A 20,178-nucleotide genomic window follows, 5' to 3' on the forward strand; every position below is an offset into this window, starting at 1 on the left:
GGTTTGTTTTGATTTTTCAGCCTAATGATGGCTTGCTTCACTGATAGTGACAGCTCTTTGGATCTCATATTGAGAGTCGACAGCAACTGATTCCAAATGCAAATATCACACCTAGAATCAACTCCAGACCTTTTACCTGCTTAATTGATAATGAAATAACGAGGGAATAGCCCACACCTGTCCATGAAATAGCTTTTGAGTTGATAGTCCAATTACTTTTGGCCCCTTAAAAAGAGGGAGGCACATATAGAAACCGTTGTAATTCCTACACCGTTCACCTGATTTGGATGGAATTACCCTCAAATTAAATCTGAAAGTCTGCAGGTAAAGCAGATCCTGTTTGTTTCATTTCAAAGCCATTGTGGTGGTGAATGGAGGCCAAAATATGAAAATTCTGTCAATGTCCCAATATTTATGCACCTGACTATATATCTTTTTATTCATTAGCGCCTAACCCCTTGTTTTTGTAATTTTAACAATGTCGACATTATAACTTTTGTCGTTGTGGTGTCGAATATTATGAATGTTAACATTGTAAATATCGACTTAATGGCTACACCCCCTCCTTCACACATGCGCTGTACATCGATAGCTAGATATATTGATGATTTCCCAGCGATCATCAGCTGTCATCAATGCATAATACTGAGGCAGACACTTTGATCAGTACTATTGTAGTATTAATGTCACAGTAAATCTAGTATTATGTACACGTAATGCCTCCTACCACTGTGGGCCGAATTCTCCCTATTAAATTCCAAAACAGGCGAAAACGCAGATAGGCGAATGTAGTGAATAGCAAAACTAGCGAAAAGGATATTTTGGGGAAATCAGTCTGTACCCCATTAAAAAGCGTTACTGACCCAGGGAATCAATATAGAAGAGTATTAATAGCCCTAATAAAAGTATTTAGTGATCTTATATTGAGGCAAAGGGCTATTATATGCATAAGTGTGGAAAAATGATATAAAGCAATGTTTTTCTGAGAAATATAAATACTGCAGTTAAATTTGGGGTACATGTAAATGGGTACTAGTATATTTTGGTGTCTCTAAAGTGAAGATTTAACAAATCTTAAAAATACACCGGCTGCAGCCTCGTGCAATCCTAAAAACACCTGTCTCATCCTAGCCCCCAAAATACCAGGCCCACTACTTTTTCCCCATTTTCCAACACTTTTTAAAATTTCACCCCAAAAAATGACAAGTACTTTTTAGGGTGTTTTTTTTCTTTCTTGCCTTATTAGTCATTGGGGGGGTGTGCAAAGGGTTCTGAATCAAGTCCCCACATTTGTATCCCAAAATAAAGATTTTGCAACGAATTTTGCCTGCCTCTGAGTGGAGAAACTTATTCGCCTGTTTTCGCCTATGGAGTTTTCGCGCTGGCAAAAATGTCCTGGAATTGAATAGGACAAAAACCGGAAAACAGGCGAAAAGCGCAAATCGGCGAATACTTTTCGCCAAACCGAACTTTTCGCCTCTAATTGAATTCGGCCCTGTGTTACCTGCCTGACTGGTTGGTGGTTTCAAATCGTGGGCGCAATAGTTGATGATTTCTAAACCGCTGACATCTGCTTATGTGATAGCTCTTCCACTAATTGTTTGGCGCTGCAGAGTTTATGGCACTGTACAAATAAACAATGATAATGATACGGTCATAGATGTTACCCTGATGTACTGCATGCAGGTGGCGTATGTCTACTGCTGATTTTAGCACTGATTCCTTTTTAATTAACAAGGGCTCTAGTAATTTAGAAGGCTTTGTTTTCTACCATTTCCTGATCTGTGCCCACTTTCATTGAAAATAATAAAAAGTTTTCAATTTCTAAAAAAAAGACAAATATTTATGTCATACAACCTCAGATGGATTCATATGTAGTAGTGGTTAGCATTGGTGTTTTATAGCATTGGAGTCTTGCATTCAATTCCCACCAAGATGTTATCTGTGTGGAGTTTGCTTGTTCTCCCCATGTTTGTGTTGCCCATTGCCACCCCTTTCCCATCCCAAATGGGTTAGGGGGCACTATAAGTATTGTTGTAGACACAGATCGGTACATGTGCAGTACAGATCCATAACGATTGGAGTTGTACGTAATCCATCGGTTTGCATACAGCTGTCCCTGCATAGCGCTGCGTAATATGTGTGCACTATATATAAATAACTAGTAATAGATAAACTTCCCCTTCCTCAGAAGAAAAATTATTAAGCAGCATATCAGATGTTTAGCAAACATCGATGGTTTGCTGTTGATGTTTCTCTGCCATCAGTGGCTGGGTTCCAATGGTGATTAGGTGACAGATTATTTTTTCCCCGTCGCTTCGCCCTATTAGCAATGCCCTCCTCTGATTGGACTGCTGTGGTCACATGTCTGCATTTGTGCTGCACAGTATAGGTTTAAACAAACTATTGTTTCCTTCCATCGATGGAAGGTATTAATGGCATCATCGATGGTAACCCATTTAATGTCCATCTCCGGATAAATCTCTAAACGGACCATATATATGGCGTTTGTATGTCCTCCACGTGTTTGCTTCCACGTGCTCTGATTTCATCCCACACTCCAAAAACATACTGGTAGGTTAATTGGCTGTAGACAAAAGATTAAATCTAGTGTGCATGTGTGTATACATGTGGGCCAGATTCTGAGATCTTCGCTGATGCAACTGCATTCTGTCACAGATCGCAGCTGTTAAAATATGCTAATGCATTCCAAAGCACAGCGGTGACGCCCCCTGCTGCCTTCTCATAGCCGTCCGACGATGTGCAACAGCGTAAACATCGGTAACATCGACGCACAGCCGAGCATAGGGACGCCCACTGCTGCCTTCTCATAGCTGTCCGACGATGGGCACGAACATCGGAACATTTTTTTTTTTTAAACAACGAAGATCGATGCCCATCCCTAATGCAAATGACCAAAATATTCTCTAAAACAAGTGCTGTGGAACATGGGCCTGATTCAGAGCCACACGCAATGCAGGTGTTCACGTAGCGTCAAGACGTTCAGAAAGGGAGTCTCAGTCCTTTGCGCATTCAGACACGGGTATGTACACCGGGGAAGGGCTTTGTAGCAACATTTGCATAACTTCGCCGAACGCCAGCAGACGCAGCCGCGGTTTTCTCTATCTCAGAATCAGGCCCGATGTGTGCACGCGTACTTTATCTGTAACTGCGAATAACATGTAACAAATAGGAACCGTAGGCAGGTACTCAACACCGTCGGCCGCCATATCGTATCCGCGGTACATATCAGAAATATGTAATGAAGGACCATACGATCCCTTGTCCCGTCCTTCATTACCTTGCATGGCGCCGCAAGCGATATATCGTCCGGTTGGCCGTGCAGCACATGCCGAGCGGAAGACCGGAGGAGCGCGCAGATTGGGCGTACGCACTGAGCGAACCGGCCGATATGTCGTTCCGATTCGGCCTGGGAAAAACGACACGTTGGACCAGTGTGTCCCCGGCTTTAATGCCAGCTTAGAGCTAAAATGAAAGAAAAAAAAAATCAGTTTATGAAGATGGCCTGACCCTACCAGAGAGACCCCCTGACGGGAGAGCCGGGACACAGCAGGAGATTGGGAGAACCATCACCCTATGCTGGTCTGCTCCCGCAGCCAGTCCCTCAGTGTGTGTGTGACTGACTGTGACTGCGCTGCTGCAATGTCTCTCGGAGCAGAGACTCGGGAACGTTCGTACATTTCCGTAACCCTCCCTACTGCGCAGGCGCACTGCAGCCGCCGCCGCCGTCCCCCTTCGGCCCCGCCCCTCCCTGCGCGCTGGTTGGCTGGCCGCCCCACTGTGGCCCGGCCGCTGCCCTGTCAGAGCAGATCCCGCCCCCTCCCCTCCCGGCACAGACTGAGCGCAATGTCCTTAGCCGCCGCCCAGCAGCACAGAGGGAGGAAGCACTGGGAGCGCGGGCAGCAGTGACGCGGCGGCGGAGGCGGAGGTGTAGTCTGAGGCTCGGGCAGCAGCAGCAGCACAGTGACGCGGCGGAGGTGTAGTCTGACGCGGTGTGTTACGTGGTGGGGAAGAGAATAAAAAAAGCCCAGCGAGATCCCAGCAGCCGCGAACGAAAGCAGTGACGGAGGAGGAGAGGCAGTGTAACCCGGTAAGAGGAAGGAGGAGGAGGAGGCGAGGGAGAGACACAGGCATGGAGTCCATGCCTGGAGCAGGCCGCAGCACCGGGCTCTCCTCACAGCCGCACCGGCGGCGGCAGCAGCAGCACATACACACACACACAGGGGGAGACCACCGGCGCCTCTGCCTCTCATTCTCCCGCCACCCGGCCGCCGGCTCCTGGGCGCCTGTCAGGACGGAGACCCCGCTGCTGCTGCTGGCCCGGGGGACGGAGAGCCGCCAGACAAAGGATAATGGCGGCGGAGAGAGAGCGGGCGGCCGGCAGCCCAAGCTCGGGGTGTGCTGGGCAGGCATGGTGGGGGGTCACCGGGCGGGGGGAGATGGGGCGCGCCCCCCCCCCCCCCCCATAAATCGCGACACACAGCAGCCTCGGTCGCGATAGGAAATTCTCCCCTTTTTTTCCCCACCAATATTCTATTTAAAATAAAAAAAATATATTATTTATCTTATTTCTACTGTCCTGAGTCTCGTGTCATCTCCCAGTCACTATACAAGGGGGGGGGGGTCCCATGTTGTGTCCTGTTCTATGGGGTTTATATCTGTGCAGATATGTCCTAATCTGTGTGTGTGTATTCATGTACTGCTGAGCTTGTTAGAGTGTCAGCTCTTGGGCCCAGGTTGTTAGGGTGAGGTTCTGGGTTCGCCTCCTCGCTGTACTGTGTTGCTCTCTCTCCTGTGCCCTGTAGGTGTAAAATCAGGATTAGCCTCAGCCTGTCCCCCAGTAGTCTGCCTGGCAGCGCTTGGCGGTAAAAGGATTTGGCATGTTCTGTATGGGACAGTGATTATATTTATATTCTGTCTGTGTAATATGTGGTGGCTGGTCCAGGACTGTTCTCACATGGGCCCTAGACATAAATACATTGTACCCTCTATGTCTGCACATAGGCCCAGTATAAGGGCATATTAAAGGCAGGAGGGTAACAAATGGATTTCTGGTGCCATTCTGCGAACAACGTTCCTGTTGGTAAATCGGGACGGGTTCCTGCGTAACGCAGAGATGTGCGCAGGCTGCATGTAGTGTATAGCTTGGCGAATATTCAGTGTTTTGTGTAACGCTGCGCGGTTGAACTTTAAAGCAAACGCACAAAATACACAATTGTAACTGGTCCTTTATAAACTCAATTTTTTAAACATTGTGACACAAGTGCCCAGTATCTTCTCCTCCATCAATCTTTCCCTCTGGCCTAAGGGGTTTCAGTGCGCGCCCCCCCCCCCCCCCAGTGTGGATTTATCTCCAGATATAAAATGAGGGGGAATCCCCTGTCAGTGTTACGTAGGTTCCTATGTACTATTGCACAGTTAATGTTCTCAGATTTGTTGACACTCTGTTTAACAGAAGTGGGGACAATGTCCCCCGCTGCAAGGGGAAGGGAGGGCTCCTACAGCACATATTAGCCAGTTACTCTCTTCTTGCCACTCATATAGATCCTTTTTTTATTTCTTCATAACCTGCAATAAAGTTCAAAACAACAATGTTTTGGTTTTATTTCTGTATCTGTGTGTTACTTCCTTTTAGGCGGGAGAAGGATCGGTGTAGATTAAGGCTATGACTTTCCCCTAGTACGCCTGCACCGCTCAGGGCTGTTCCAAAAATTCCAAATAAGCCACAAGCTGTTTTTTTTTTTTTTATTATTATTTTTTTCTCCCTCCTTCTTAAAGCTGTAGATTTTACATACAGGACCTGTGCATTATTGCACACTCGCACCGAGGTGGGATTTTGTGTGTTAAAAGAATAGAGGTGCTATTACACGCTCTTTGCTGTAGGCTTGTGTGCTCTCTACTGTAATATAGAGCCAAATTTTTCTGGGGGAAAATTAATGTCAAAAATTTGTATTTACCCTTTATTTCGGAAAACAAACTGAATTTTTCTTTTCCTGTCATTATGTTAATATACATGCTTTTGTATTTTATACCTAGAAGATGCAGAAGCATCCTGCACTATTTTAAAATAAAATGTGAATTTAATGGTCTTTTTTTTTTTGCCTAAGTATGCGTGCAGGTTTAATGTGTTTGAAAGAACGTGGTAGGGCGGTACGTTGGCATTATTTTCACTTATTTAGACTAATTAACACTGCCTAGGGTATATATGTGTCGTCATACACCCATCGTTTATACGCCATACAGCGCGAGACCCCCAATGCGACAGAGCTGTAGTGTACAGCACTTGCGTTTTCAATTTAGCATCGTATACTCATGAATTTGTTTTACACGCATACAAAGTTGCAGATTGAGCACAGTAGAACTTTGTGTGAGGAATGCCGCCCACTCGCATCGGCGCCCTTTTTGCACAAATGCGGGCTCAATTGCACACAGTTGTACAGATTTTGCGCATCAGACTGATCAGTGAAATCTAGCAATGTAGTTTTCGTTTATGTCAATAAGACACATTTTGTGCAAGAAAAATGCTGTTGACTTGCCTGGGATCTTGTTTAGAGGGCTATCCAATTAAATGCGATAACCCGTTTCCCCATAAACCTGAGGTTATGTGGTAATAATTTTGTGAGAGAACATTTCTTCCTACCCTATTACATGTCTTTAGAGAACATTTTCATAACTTTTCCTCTGATTTTCGTTTTCTCGAGAAAAGAAATTTCAACGCTGGCTTTTTGCGGTAAAGCTATCCAATTACAAGTCAGCGAGATTTTTTTTTTGGGGGGGGGGGGGGGAGTTTCAGCTGGTTGTATCTGATTTTCTTTTCACTACCTCCTGGGCAGGGGATAAGATGCGCAAAACCCTTATAGTTGGCGAAAAATGCCAGAAGTTGGTGCAGAACCACTGGGACATCTTACTAAATGACTAATTTGGTTAATGACATGTTAAAAACTGCAGATAAATGGGTAATTGATCTGGGACAGGTATATATGCTGTATGGATGGGACAGGTACAGGGGGGGGGGTGCTGTATGGATGGGACAGGTACAGGGGGGGGGTGCTGTATGGATGGGACAGGTACAGGGGGGGGGGTGCTGTATGGATGGGACAGGTACAGGGGGGGGGGGGTGCTGTATGGATGGGACAGGTACAGGGGGGGGTGCTGTATGGATGGGACAGGTACAGGGGGGGGGTGCTGTATGGACGGGACAGGTATAGTTAAGACTGTGGGTGTTAGAGGCGTATTTTGAAGGGGTTTTTTTTTTTTTTTTTTTTAAAGTGGCTTAAAATGACCCTAATATATACTTATTGGTGATCGCGAAAAGCGAAAAAATGTGTGGGTCCCGGGGACCGGTCTCTTTATAAAATTGGGGTCCTACTCCACTGTTTCTGGGTCCTATTACATATTATGGTAGGGTGAAAGCAGGCAGCAGTTGGGACAGTGCTGGGGAGCAGGTAGCAGTTGGGGTAGAGCTGGAGGGAAAGGCAGGGAGAAGTTGGGGGTAGAGGGGAGTAAGGTCAGGCAGTGCTGGGGGGGAGGGGGAAAGTGCAGACAGCAATTGTGACAGTGCTGGGGGGCAAGGATAGATAACAGCTGACACAGTACTGAGGTGCAAGGAAAGGGCTAGGGGCCGCCCGCTTGATGGCATCCCTCGGAGAAGAGCTTTGCCGGCTCAGCCGCAGGACCGCCGAGGGCTTCTTAAAGCTGGGGGTAGTAGCCAGGGAGCAGTGTGGACATGTCGATGGTGGCAGTGGCCACTTCCAACATGGCCCCCCCCGGCATGGAAAGTCCTGCTATATCAGTGAGATGCCACCACCTTTATAAGCAGCGGGCGCCGTGACTTTGTTGATCATGTTTGAAAGGGCCGCCGGCAACGGATTGGCTGTAGAGGTGCGCGTCCCCGGGGACCCACCCATTTTTAAAGAGTCCCTAGTCCTCAAAAGTGGGTAAAATACGCGCTATAGCGTGTATTTGCGAACACTATTTATATCCATTTTTATGCACCATCAATTTAAATAGAACATTTATTTTGTAAGAAAACACTTTCTTTCCTTATTTGATTGTAATAATTTCTACCTCACCTTTGTGACTCTTCCAGCGGGCAAGGTGAAAGCCATATAGCCAATTCATCTATAGCAACCAAGAGTGGTGTATGCAGTGACCAAACTACAGTGGAATAAACATATTTTCAGGGAAATTATGCAATGTTGTAAACTGTGTAGGCAAGCACTGGAAACATGCTGGTTAAAATGGTGCGTGGACTATCCCCAGTAGTTGTTAAATAGTGTACGGGAAAGTGATAAGTTTCCCATCGTGCGATTGGTATGTATTCGTTAGATCTGTACGGAAGCCTGCTTGCAATTGGATACAGTGAAAACTACGAAACTGAAAGTAGTAGTTTTATCACGATAGCCGCAAAAATTGGAGAATAGCGGAATATCCCATCTAACTGGATACCCCCCTTAGAAGGTCAGTTTGGTGCAACTGAAGGACACATCTGTATATCTGTTTTATATTCATATTATTTATTTTTAAGTACCAGTTGTGTTACACAGCACTGTACAGAGTATGTAATCATACACATTGATTTCTGCCTTAATAGAGCTAGCTGTCTAAGGCTGCGTACACACCTATCTGTCCCATCTGTCTGGTGGGAAGGAAGATCTGGTAATATATGGGAGCAAATATCCATAGAAATGTGCTCCCAAACACTGGAAAATGGACTAGATTTTCCTTCCCACCAGACTGATATATCTATAGGTGTGTATGCAGCCTAATGGTGCATACACACGGTTAGATCTGTCAGATAAACGATTTTACCAACGATTTGAACGATTTCAGACCGTATTAAAATGAATGAAATCGACCAAATCTGACTGCGAACACAGACTGTCAGATATCGTTATCTGACAAGCGGGAACGTTTATCGTCGTAGGCTCACATGTCAGATTTTCTTTCTGATATGAACAATCTTTAAAATCGTTATCTGTCAGATCTGACAGAAAATCTGACCGTGTGTATGCACCGTAAGGTTGGTATTCAATTGATTGGCATCTGGAATGGCACATTGTTCGGCATTGTCATTTTCTCCTTGCACGCTGTAGAGGTGCGAGGGGAAAACTTGCAATGTCTGCGCTGTTGTAACTAGCCAAAATGTGCGCAGCTGAGCTTTGTGGCGATGATGGGGGGGGTGCAATTACATTCCCACACACACACACGTCCATTGCTAAGTTATTTGGCACAAACTACAGCTCCTTATTTGTTGCACTATTTTGATTTGTATTAGCGCATAAGCCTATGTGTTGGTTCCTGACATCAAAACAATGTGCCGTTCTGCCAGTGCACATCGAATCCTGCCAGCATCAAAAGTTTTCCTTTGCAACAAATTGAGCAGCGAAGGAAAACCTGTGATTGTCAACACTATTGTAATTGGCCAATATGTGTGTGGCCAGACCCTGCGGTGATGCACTGCCAGCGGAATTGATATCTCCCATTTCACACTGGGGAAGAAAAAAACCATGGGAACATTATTCAACGAATAAACAAAAAAAAAAAAAAAAAAAGCAAAAATGTTTAATTAAACAATCTGCAGAGGGCTACTCATTCCTGGAACTCCCTATTTTCATATATACACCATACAGGTAAAATGAATTGTTTATTGGTAGTCTCGCATTCTTCTGGCCTCTCCATTATGGTGCATACACACGGTCAGACTTCTGGTCGATCAGATAATGATCACTGGGCCTGATTCAGACCCGCTCGCGATCGCTATGCGCTCGCAAACGGGTCGATGGTGGCCCAATGCGCATGACGGAGCAGCCTCTGTTGTGCGCATGTGCGAGACCCGGATAGCGACGGGCCAACCCGTCGCTCCAGGTCTCGTACCAAAGGGGGCGTACTGTCGATGTTGAGTGACAGCACGCCCCCTTTGGTGGGCGGGGGGCGTGGCTGCCCAGACGGAGGCATTCCCATGGGAACGCCTACCGTCTGGGGCCGGCCCCACTGACATCACAAGTGATGTCAGTGGGAGTGCTTTCGGCTCTGTTAGAGCCGAAAGCACTTTGGGGCTTGTGGCAACGAGACCCTACCACAAGGGTCTCGTCGCAAGCCCGATGGTCTTGACCATCGCGACCATCTTCCTGGCCGCTCGCTATAGGCGAGGCCGCTCTGAAAAACAAGGACGGCGGCCCTGATTCAGAGCGAGCGCTCTGTCAGACCGTCCGGCTCTGAATCAGGACCACTGTCTGATCGTCCTGCATGTGCTGGATGTTTGATATCAAACATCCAGCACCTGCACCAACCTCCCCAATGACTAGAACGACCCGCGATTAATGATCGTGGATCCCTATAGTAACCAGGCCAACTTGGTCGATATCGACCAGGTTCGCCTGCATCCACGGCCGATGGTCGATATTGACCATCGGTGCCCGTGCATCGACCATTGTTTGAAGGGGCCAAAAACTGGTATGGTTCAAATCGACCAGGGAAATCTGACAGTGTGTATGCGCCATTAGACAGCAACATTCCCTTCAGCATCTTTGGGACATCTGTATTCCAGTGAGATATGACAGGACATGAAGCAGAGAGTGACTTCCTGGGACATCCCACCCTGTGTGTGTACCCACATCGGGAATTTCTACAAAGCTTTCTGCTTATTTATTGGAAGAAACACGTCCGCACATGGCAATCTGTTGCTGGAGAGCGCTTATAATGGTTATTTTATAAATATTCCATTCATTTTACTTTTCTTATCTAGCTCAATATTACCCAGACTTTAATGCATATCTTTTAGAGACTTAAGTTACTCTAAATCCAAGGCAAAATTTGAATTTGGAACGAAAACACACAGGCCCGTCCACGTCCAGCAGAATTCAGAGGACAGTCCTTCCTCCTTCTCTATTAAGAGTAGCATCATCTGTATCCTTGTACGTTTTCATCCATGTGAGCGGTGATTTGGGCAATATGGAACAGGACCCCTTCAGCAGAGATGTCTCCTACGTGAGAGAGCTGGATCATCTTGGAACCTGATAGAGCACCTCAATCTATTTTATTATTTCAGTTTAGATTCAAACTAGGATTTAAATTTTTCTATTTAAATATAATAGATACCAAATTTTCATGTGCCCATTATAATAAAATATCTTTTTTTTTCCCATAAACCTGTTATCCACACTGTTAATTATCAATTACAGTAGAGAGACAAAGGTTAGTAATTATCGCTGTGTGTGGCCGCCTATAGATGTAGGGCACTGCCTTGTGCGATGTGAGGATTAATCTGTTGCTAAAATAAAAGTAATATTTAGAATTTGCACATTATCCACCTAAGGTTGTGTAACTGTGTGTTAGTGCTTAGTTTGTAGCCGGGGTGTTCAACATGTGACCCTCCAGCTGCAGTGGAAATACACATCCCATAATGCACTGCTACAGTTTTAACATGCCTTCATAGCCAAACTGGCATGCTGGGATATGTAGTTCCACAGCAGCTGGAGGGCCACATGCTGAAAATTCCTGGTCTATAGTTTCTTCTTTATCTGCAGTCAGTGCTAGTTTTGCAATGGTTTAATACAACAAAAATGTGGGTTTATATACAAAGTATAGTGTACCTGCCCCCTATATGTGCTGCCTGTACTATACATACAGGTAGAGGCATTATTTTTAAGGGGCGATTTCATCGCTTTCGCCAGAGGCTGGTAGTGCCAGGCGCCCAACAGAGCAATTCAGTTGTTGCTCCGTTAGTACGTGAGCAACCACTGGCACCAGCATTACTGTTCGCCCCTTCCTAGGGAGGAGAACAGAAATGTGCCGCCATAAGTCAGTATTGGGTGCCCTAACCTGGACTTTAGATGGGTTTAGCCATTTTACGCAGCTAAATCCGGTTTAATTTACCACAAAGCATGATAATTACCGTAATTGGTGACCAAATCAATTGAATTGCAACATATGACGCCCATTAATTACAGCAACACAAACATTTCAATCGCCCCCTAAGGATCATAAAAACCTAAACTATACTGTACAATAACAATTCATAACATTCTATATGTAGATATACATATAAAAGTGTCAGGGTTATTGGCGATAACGCAATGTGCTCTTGGGGAGGTTGTTCTGCACTCCAGAACCCGTCTTTAATGCTATTGAAAAACATCAAAGATCCGACTTGGCCCTAAAAATCTCATATATACTGTTTTTCTTTGCACTACTTTGCTTAAACAAATATAAAAAGAAAAGCGCAATGGGAGGGATGTTGGCCAAGAAAAGGTAAAAAGTGAGCTAAGCTGGGTGCCCACATTTTGGTTTAGGTTTTGGCCTTGTGCAGATGAATTGGGCTTGTATCCGGCCACTATTTGGGGAGGGGGGGGGGGGGGGAGTCAATTAGAAGCGAGGGGTTGTAGCACCCGGGACAAGTGTCTGGAGCTATTCAATTGCATTTATGCTGCTAGCGGATTTCTGCTTCCACCCTACTGATGTGCGAGCAGAACCTGCGCTATCTAGTGCCTCCTGGGGCTCGTCGCAGTGTTACCACGTGTGTAACTGCATCGAGCCCGGCACTTCAGTTGGGAAATGCATTATTTGTGGTAAACTTCAACTCCTGACTTGAGTGCCGGATGCGTTGCGGTCAGTTGAATAGGAGCCAAATCCTTCTAATTGAATCCCCTCCCATTTTGAATTACAGGCTTTTGGTTCATGGGACCATTGTGGAGCCAAACATTTAGCAGCAAGATCTCAGTCACCGTACCACTCAATGGGGGCAATTCAATTCAGCGCGATGTTAAATAGCGCCGTGAGTAAGTTCCGGGAGCTATTCAATTGAGTGAGTGCGCTGTTAACACCAGTTAGAGGATTTCTGCTCACACCCTTCTGAGTTGTGAGCACAAATCAGACAAAACCAAGGCCGCCACGCTACTTTCCAGCTTGGCATGAGCGCTAACAGCATCGCGGCTGGTAATTAAGTTGGAGAATGCAGGTTACTGAGACTATATGCCCGGCCTGGGTGATGCAATAACCTGCAACATGTAATTTAAGTGCAGGCTGCGATGGGGACAATTGAACAGTTCCTGGAACTCCCTCCCGGTGCTGTTCAAATCCCGCTGAATTGAATCTCCCCCAGTGTTCTGAAGATATTGACAAGCGTTCACGGTCTTATAATATTACTGCAGGGGTTGGTCAATCGAGATGCCTTCTGTCTAATTGCTGACAGCGGCATCCTTCCCCGTTAGTGCCTAAACCTAACCCTCCCCTCTTGGTGCCTAATCCCCCCCCCCAGTCCCTAACCCCCAAGTGGTGCCTTAAAAAAAAAAAAGCTTAACCCCCCCTCCTCCTTCCCCGTGGTGCCTAAATCTAACACTAGTGCTCACTCTAGGTCTGGCAGCAGGCATGGCACCGGACCAAGAGCTAGGGCACTTCAGCGTGTGCCCAAATAGTAGGCGTTGCCAAATAAAAGGGGGCGTGTCTTTATGACGCATCCCCTTTTTGTCACTCCAGCATGTGCGCGGCATCCATTCACCAACGGTGACCGCTACGCCGCCTTTTTGACCACCCGTGGGTGTAGACAGAACCCGCAGGCTTTCTGCCCCCCCAGAAATAAGGCAGGGTGCGGCGCCCCGCTAAACCAGCCTAGCGGGAACACTATAACCCCCCCCCCTGGTGTCGGGATTTAGCCGCCTATGTTTAGTCCCGGGTCGGGATTATGCAGCCGGGATTTAAACAGACGGCATCCCGACCATCGGTACTATAACCACATCCCTACTGCAGCAGTTCCTTGTAGACAGAAGTTGCTCCCTAAGACCAAGTTGTGTGTGTGTGTGTGCTCTATCCCCACCCGTCCTATTTACACCAAACCCTTTCGATCTTGGTTCTAAAGTATGACATGCATGAATTTCTGATTGTAAAAATGCTGTGCGCAATGTTCAGGGCAATAGATGGTGGGGGGGGGGGGTTTGCTGGCGGGCTGCTTGGTCTTCAGTGAATGGCTGCATTTCAGACACTGGGGGAGGTCCCTCTGAGATTGGCAGCTGCTGGAAGATTCTTTCAGCCGCCAGTGGGCGTTTCTGACATGATCGCCAGGCAGGTGGTTAAACGCGTTTTATCTCGGCCACAGATAATATTCTGAATGTAAGAAAGATGCACCTCTGTGTGAAACAAGCGAGAGAAGTACTAGGCATAATTGGAAACAGAATGGAAATGAAAAATAATTTAATGACCTTAAATATGAAACAAAAGTAGAACACTGGCATGATCAACACCCCGAAGCTTTGATCGCCCTTTCGGCAAACTTATTTTTATGCACCTTAAGGCGGTTAGATCGATCGATGTGCGTATTTCATATCTACAAACTTTTCTTTGTACTATTAAACGGTGCATCCAAAGTCCAATTTTTCATGTGATAATTAAAATCTTTTATTCAAAATGCGCTGGAGACCAAAGATGTTACTAGTGTTTTCTGTTTTCCGCGTTGCTGGCTGTGATTTGCCATTCCAGAATGGCACAATGTGGCAACGCATTTAATTGAATCGCGCCCTATGTGCTGGGGATTAAAGGGCTGGCAGTTACATTACTCCGTTCCTTCTCAGTGGTACCATTGTTTGAGGCAGCAAATATACATTGGGTTGGAGCAATTTATAAGTTATACTGTGGCTGTTCCGGAGCAGATTAACAAAATATTCACTATTAAACAAAGGATAATTACAGAAACCTTTTCTTTACATTGTTAAGGTATATGAAAATATAACCCTATGATTTCCCAGTCTTGTTCTTCTGACTAGTCCATAACTCGGTTAAAGTCAGAGCAGCATTAGGCCGATCAGATGAATGATTATTATAATTGTTGATTTGCAGTGCTGGACAGTGGGAAACAGGACATAATTAAAATGGGGACATGATGTTCATTCTAGCACCCTGCGTCTGTCTCAACCCCTGCAGTTCCTCTTTCCTGCCTGGGGTGTCGCTGTTTAGTCTGGTGCATCTAGCACACTCTGGTCTGTATCTCAGCAGTTTGTTGCATCAGATAAGTGTGCTAGAAGCACCAGAGCAGAGAGTGACTCCCCCAAGCAGGAAAGAGGAACTACTTGTGATTGGTGCCGGGTGCTAGAATGAAGACTAGGACTTATTAGGCTGAAATATATCTGTGGGAGTAGGGTAAGCCCTGACTTGAGTTTTCAGTGACTAGTGAGCGTGTTATGTCCCTGATTGACTTGCTGAGGTCTGGCTGGCTCCGTAGCGGACATGCAGTGTTCTCCCCAGGCTGTTTTCTGCGGGCGCATCGCCTGGCAGAAACAGCCTGCCGCCCGGCACTTTTCCCCGTTGATCCCCGCTGTGGAACACTGGCCTCTGAAGTGACGGAGGTTAAAGAAGCCTTCGATCACTTCAGAGGCCAGCGTTCCCAGTGATGCACTGCGCGGGTGACAGATGACGTCACCCGCGATGTGAGGAGCCTGACCCGCGCGCCTGCTGGATTTAGTTAGATCCAGTCAGCGCGTGGCAGCAGTAGCGGCGGCGGCGGCAAGCGGGAGAACGGTCAGCAAGTAAAGGTAAGTGCTGGGACCGGGACCAGTCTGGGGGCACTGCACAAAGGGGCCGGCCTGGGGGCACTATTTAAGGGACCAGTCTGCGGCTCTACATAGGGGCACTACTTCAGCCAGGGGGCACTGCATAAGGGCACTGCACAAACTACAGGGGGCACTGTATAAAGGGCACAAATACAGGGGGTACTGCATAATGGGCACTTTTGACTGAGCGCCAGTGGGGGAGCAGCCTGAATCATGTCGGGCTGGATTGGTCTGGGAGATACCCCTTTTCCCGGCGCGTGCATAATTGCGAAGGCCCCCACCCAGCTACTTTTGGATGCCACCTGGCTGGAAAAAATTTCTGGGGAGAACACTGGACATGATGTCTGGGGATGAGTTAAGAAACTGATTACTATTAACCTGTTAGTGCGGGCCTCTAAAAATGTCACTAACAGGGCTCCATGTGGGGGAATTCAATTCATCGCGATGTTGAATAGCCGGCGGGAGGGAGCTCCCGCAGCTATTCAATACACCGCACTGTGTGATCGGTGAAATGCCGGTTATCGTGCCTTAACAAGGGTGTTAAGGGTGTAACAAGGGTGATAAGGCGCGTTAACCGGCATTCTCTGACCAAAGTGCCGGACGCGCCGCACTAAGCAGAAAAACAGCTGCGCGCTCGGCACTTTGGTCGGCTATTCAACATTGCGTTGAATTGAGCTCCCCCCCCCCCCCCCATGTGAATTGTAAGGAGGAATTTAATAAGATTTAGGTTGAAAAATAGAATTCTGCAAACTACAATGTTGTAGTATAAAAATATTTGTTTTTAGTATGTATTTTCCTTGTATTGTGTTGCCCTGACTTGTAGCTGTGCTTCCCACTCAGTGCTCTGTGAGTTGTTAGATCATTTTGATGTATTTACTATCTTGGTTATGAAGCAAGTAACTCACTGTAGTTTGTAGTCCTATTTCTTCATGGTTATGTTAAAGTATTTTACTAATGTGCCATGAAAATAATTGAATCCTGTGATAACTGTGAGAGCAGGTGTGTGGCAGTACCTTCATTTTAAAAAAGAACCGTACCCAGCATATTTAAAAAAAAATCTTTTGCGGCCAGTGCTATGGGTGAATGTTGAGTCTGCGGGATGCCATTACATGCATAGTGAGGAGTGGAGTCGGGCACTAACCAAGACTGGCTCCCACCCTCTATATAACACCTCCGCTTCAGTAGAACCTTTTGAGTAAGGTCCTAGCTTTAATTTTTTAAATTTTCCTCATGAACAGGATATTATCCTTCCAGCTTTTCGCCAGGATTCAGGGTCACTTCTGCCCTCCGGCAGGCATATTTGGCGTCAAATGTAACGGGTCCGGCCTCAATTCGGGCCCAATTCGGTTGAGCAGCTGTGCAGAGCTCTTACCTGGTCATCCGTACACACGTTTACAAAATGTTACCACTTCCATAGCAAGGGACGCTAGTGTCTGGTGCAATATTCTTAGAGCGGTCGATTCCGACGCTTACCCCCTCTTGCTTTGGTATATCCCAGAAGTAATGGCATCCCCCCCCCCACCCCCCAGATGGATGAAAAAGAAAATACGATTTTTTCTCCCCCCGTAAATCCTCTTCCTTGGAGTCCATCTGGAGGGATGTCGGGATCCCTCCCCGTGTTTGGTTTCATACTAGTGACCTGTTTGGCCTCTGGTTTCTCAGTTCTTACATGGGTCGGTCTTTGGCTTTGTTAAACATAGACTTGAGGTTCTAGTGGAAGGAGAGGGGTTATATAGGGGGTGGGAGACGGTCTTAATGAGTTAGCGCCCAACTCCACACCTCACCATGCATAACCCGGGATACGCCATTTACAATTGAATTGCAAGAGCTGCGGGAGCTTTCATGAAAATTAGTTGGGCTGTGTGTGATATTTAAGTTGTGAATTTGTGCTCCCAAATGTTATCCCCCCCCTCCCATCCCAAAATGAATCTTTATGCTGAAGGCATAGGACCAAGTCTGGCATCTGGGGTCATTTGAATTGGGACATAGGGTACATGCTGACAAGTGTCAACGATGATTAACAATCAGGCGTCTGACATTGGTTTAAAAACTTAGACAATGTTTAACTATATGAACAACTGTGCACATTGTATATTCTCCTGCATTCAGTGGGAGGTGAATGCAGAATAGACCATACCCAATCCAGCCTCTTTATATACTGTTGTGATGTTTCCAGGCTCCGTCAAACAGTTGAAGAGCGGCTTCATAGTAACTATTTTATCACTTTGTGAAGGAATGTCAGCGCTGAAAGCAGTGTAATGTACTGTACATATCCGTACACACCTGCTGGACAACACTGGTCATTGTCTTCTAGGCTGTACATTCCCATGGTCTTTAGAATATCTGGTTTATGTGCATGACAGAATAGTGGTCTATTGAGTTGTGCCACTGTACAGCGACCCGCTGCTTGGATCATGGGTGCAACAAGCGTGCATGTGCTAGTATCGTATGTTCTAGTAGGGAACACGCAGACTTTCCGAATGACGTAAGATTCTTTAACTTTATATCTGGATTTCCTATGTTATAATTCTCCGTACTGTGAAATCAGTAGCTGTCTTTGCACATTCACCTGTAATGTGCTGATGGGAGATTTTTCCTAATCTTTTTGAGAACTTAATCCTTTTAAGCACTTTTAATGAACCTTGTCAGGTGTTTCTCCTGTCATTGTAATCGTATTGATTCTTAATGATAAGAGCTTAAAAAATAAAAATTACTAATGTGTTTTTTGCAAACGGTATATGTATTTTGGTCAATAGCAAGAAACCTGACAATGCTCCTATTGAAAGGATCATTATCGGTAATGGTGGAGAAGGGCGCTATGTGTACCCAGCGACTGCAGATGCGCCTGGGCGATATATAGCTGGTAGTCCGTACTAGGGATGAGCGGGTTCGGATTTCGAAATCCGAACCCCCCCGATCAGTCATATCCGAGTCAGGCTTGACTTTTCCCGCCTGACTCGGATCTGAAATCGAGGCATAACGTCATTATCTCACCTTCCGGAACTTGCAGGTTTTGGATTCTATAAAAGGTCCCCGCGTCGGTGCCATTTCTCACTCCGGTTGTGGACAGTAAAGAGGGAGGGTGGGAGCTAGGGCTGGCTGGGCTGTGATGTGCTGCTGTTGTCCATAGGGGCTGGCTGGGCTGTGTTGTACTGCTGTTGTCCATAGGGGCTGGCTGGGCTGTGTTGTGCTGCTGTTGTCCATAGGGGCTGGCTGGGCTGTGTTGTGCTGCTGTTGTCCATAGGGGCTGGCTGGGCTGTGTTGTGCTGCTGTTGTCCATAGGGGCTGGCTGGGCTGTGTTGTGCTGCTGTTGTCCATAGGGGCTGGCTGGGCTGTGTTGTGCTGCTGTTGTCCATAGGGGCTGGCTGGGCTGTGTTGTGCTGCTGTTGTCCATAGGGGCTGGCTGGGCTGTGTTGTGCTGCTGTTGTCCATAGGGGCTGGCTGGGCTGTGTTGTGCTGCTGTTGTCCATAGGGGCTGGCTGGGCTGTGTTGTGCTGCTGTTGTCCATAGGGGCTGGCTGGGCTGTGTTGTGCTGCTGTTGTCCATAGGGGCTGGCTGGGCTGTGTTGTGCTGCTGTTGTCCATAGGGGCTGGCTGGGCTGTGTTGTGCTGCTGTTGTCCATAGGGGCTGGCTGGGCTGTGTTGTGCTGCTGTTGTCCATAGGGGCTGGCTGGGCTGTGTTGTGCTGCTGTTGTCCATAGGGGCTGGATGGGCTGTGTTGTGCTGCTGTCATAGGGGCTGGCTGGGCTGGGCTGTGCTGTGCAGTCAGTTGCAGTCATAGGGGCTGTGTCCACTTCAAAGTCTATAGGGGCTGGCTGGACTGTGTTGTGCAGTGTCCCATAAAGGATGTAGTCCAAGAGGGGTGCTGTAGTGTTGTCCAGGGGGTGATCTGTGCATCAGGGGTGCTCCCCTAAAGTGCACTCCAAAAATATATGTATTTTTTTCTGTTTGTGAATTGTGTGCGCAGTAGCTGCACGTGCATCAACAAAGTAACGCCAAGCGTGCGCCTGTGTCATAAGTAAAAGGCCGGCTGGCTTGACCGTTAAAGGGTGCTGTAACCCCCAAAGTGCACTCCAAACAAAATAAAAAATTCTTTTTTTTTTTTCTGTGTGTGCAAAATGTATGCGCAGTAGCCGCACGTGCATCAACACACCAGCAGCGCCAAGCGTGCGCCTGTCTCATAAGTCAAGGTCCGGACTGAAGGACGTGCCAATAATGTCAATTTCTGACATGTCTACTGTCACTGCATTTGATACTGTCACCACTGACAGAATGGTGGAGGAATTATTTTCTGTGTTTGTGAATTGTGTGCACTGTGGCTGCACGTGCATCAACAACGGAGCAGCGCCAAGCGTGCGCCTGTGTCCCATAAGTAAAGGGCCGGCTGGCTTGTCTGTTAAAGGGTGCTGTAACCCCCAAAGTGTGCTCCACAAAAAATAAAACATTCTTTTTTTTTTCTGTCTTTGTGAATTGTGTGGGCTGTAGCCGCATCTGCATCCTCAAAGCAGAAGCGACTGGCGTGCGTCTGTCTGTTAAAGGATTACATCGGTGACAGCATCCAAGTAGGCATGTCAGACAGTCCGTACCTGTACTGGCAGGAAAAAGAGGCAATTTGGAGG

The 20,178-nt window shown here is 46.9% G+C and overlaps 1 protein-coding gene across 3 annotated transcripts in view; it reads left to right on the plus strand.

The window, feature by feature from the left end:
• Positions 1-3,865: 3,865 nt before the first annotated feature.
• CREB1 (cAMP responsive element binding protein 1) overlaps positions 3,866-20,178 on the plus strand; it is a 37,500-nt gene continuing 21,187 nt past the window's right edge. For 2 of the 3 annotated variants that reach the window (XM_088459101.1, XM_088459102.1), the window contains exon 1: positions 3,866-4,111. The gene's annotated coding sequence lies outside the window, so the exon portion shown is untranslated. The remainder of the gene's footprint in view (positions 4,112-20,178) is intronic. The other variant, XM_088459100.1, reaches the window with a different exon arrangement.

The sequence above is a fragment of the Taudactylus pleione genome, unplaced genomic scaffold (assembly GCF_031769625.1).
Source record: "Taudactylus pleione unplaced genomic scaffold, aTauple2 ptg000896l, whole genome shotgun sequence".
NCBI classification, from domain to species: domain Eukaryota; kingdom Metazoa; phylum Chordata; class Amphibia; order Anura; family Myobatrachidae; genus Taudactylus; species Taudactylus pleione.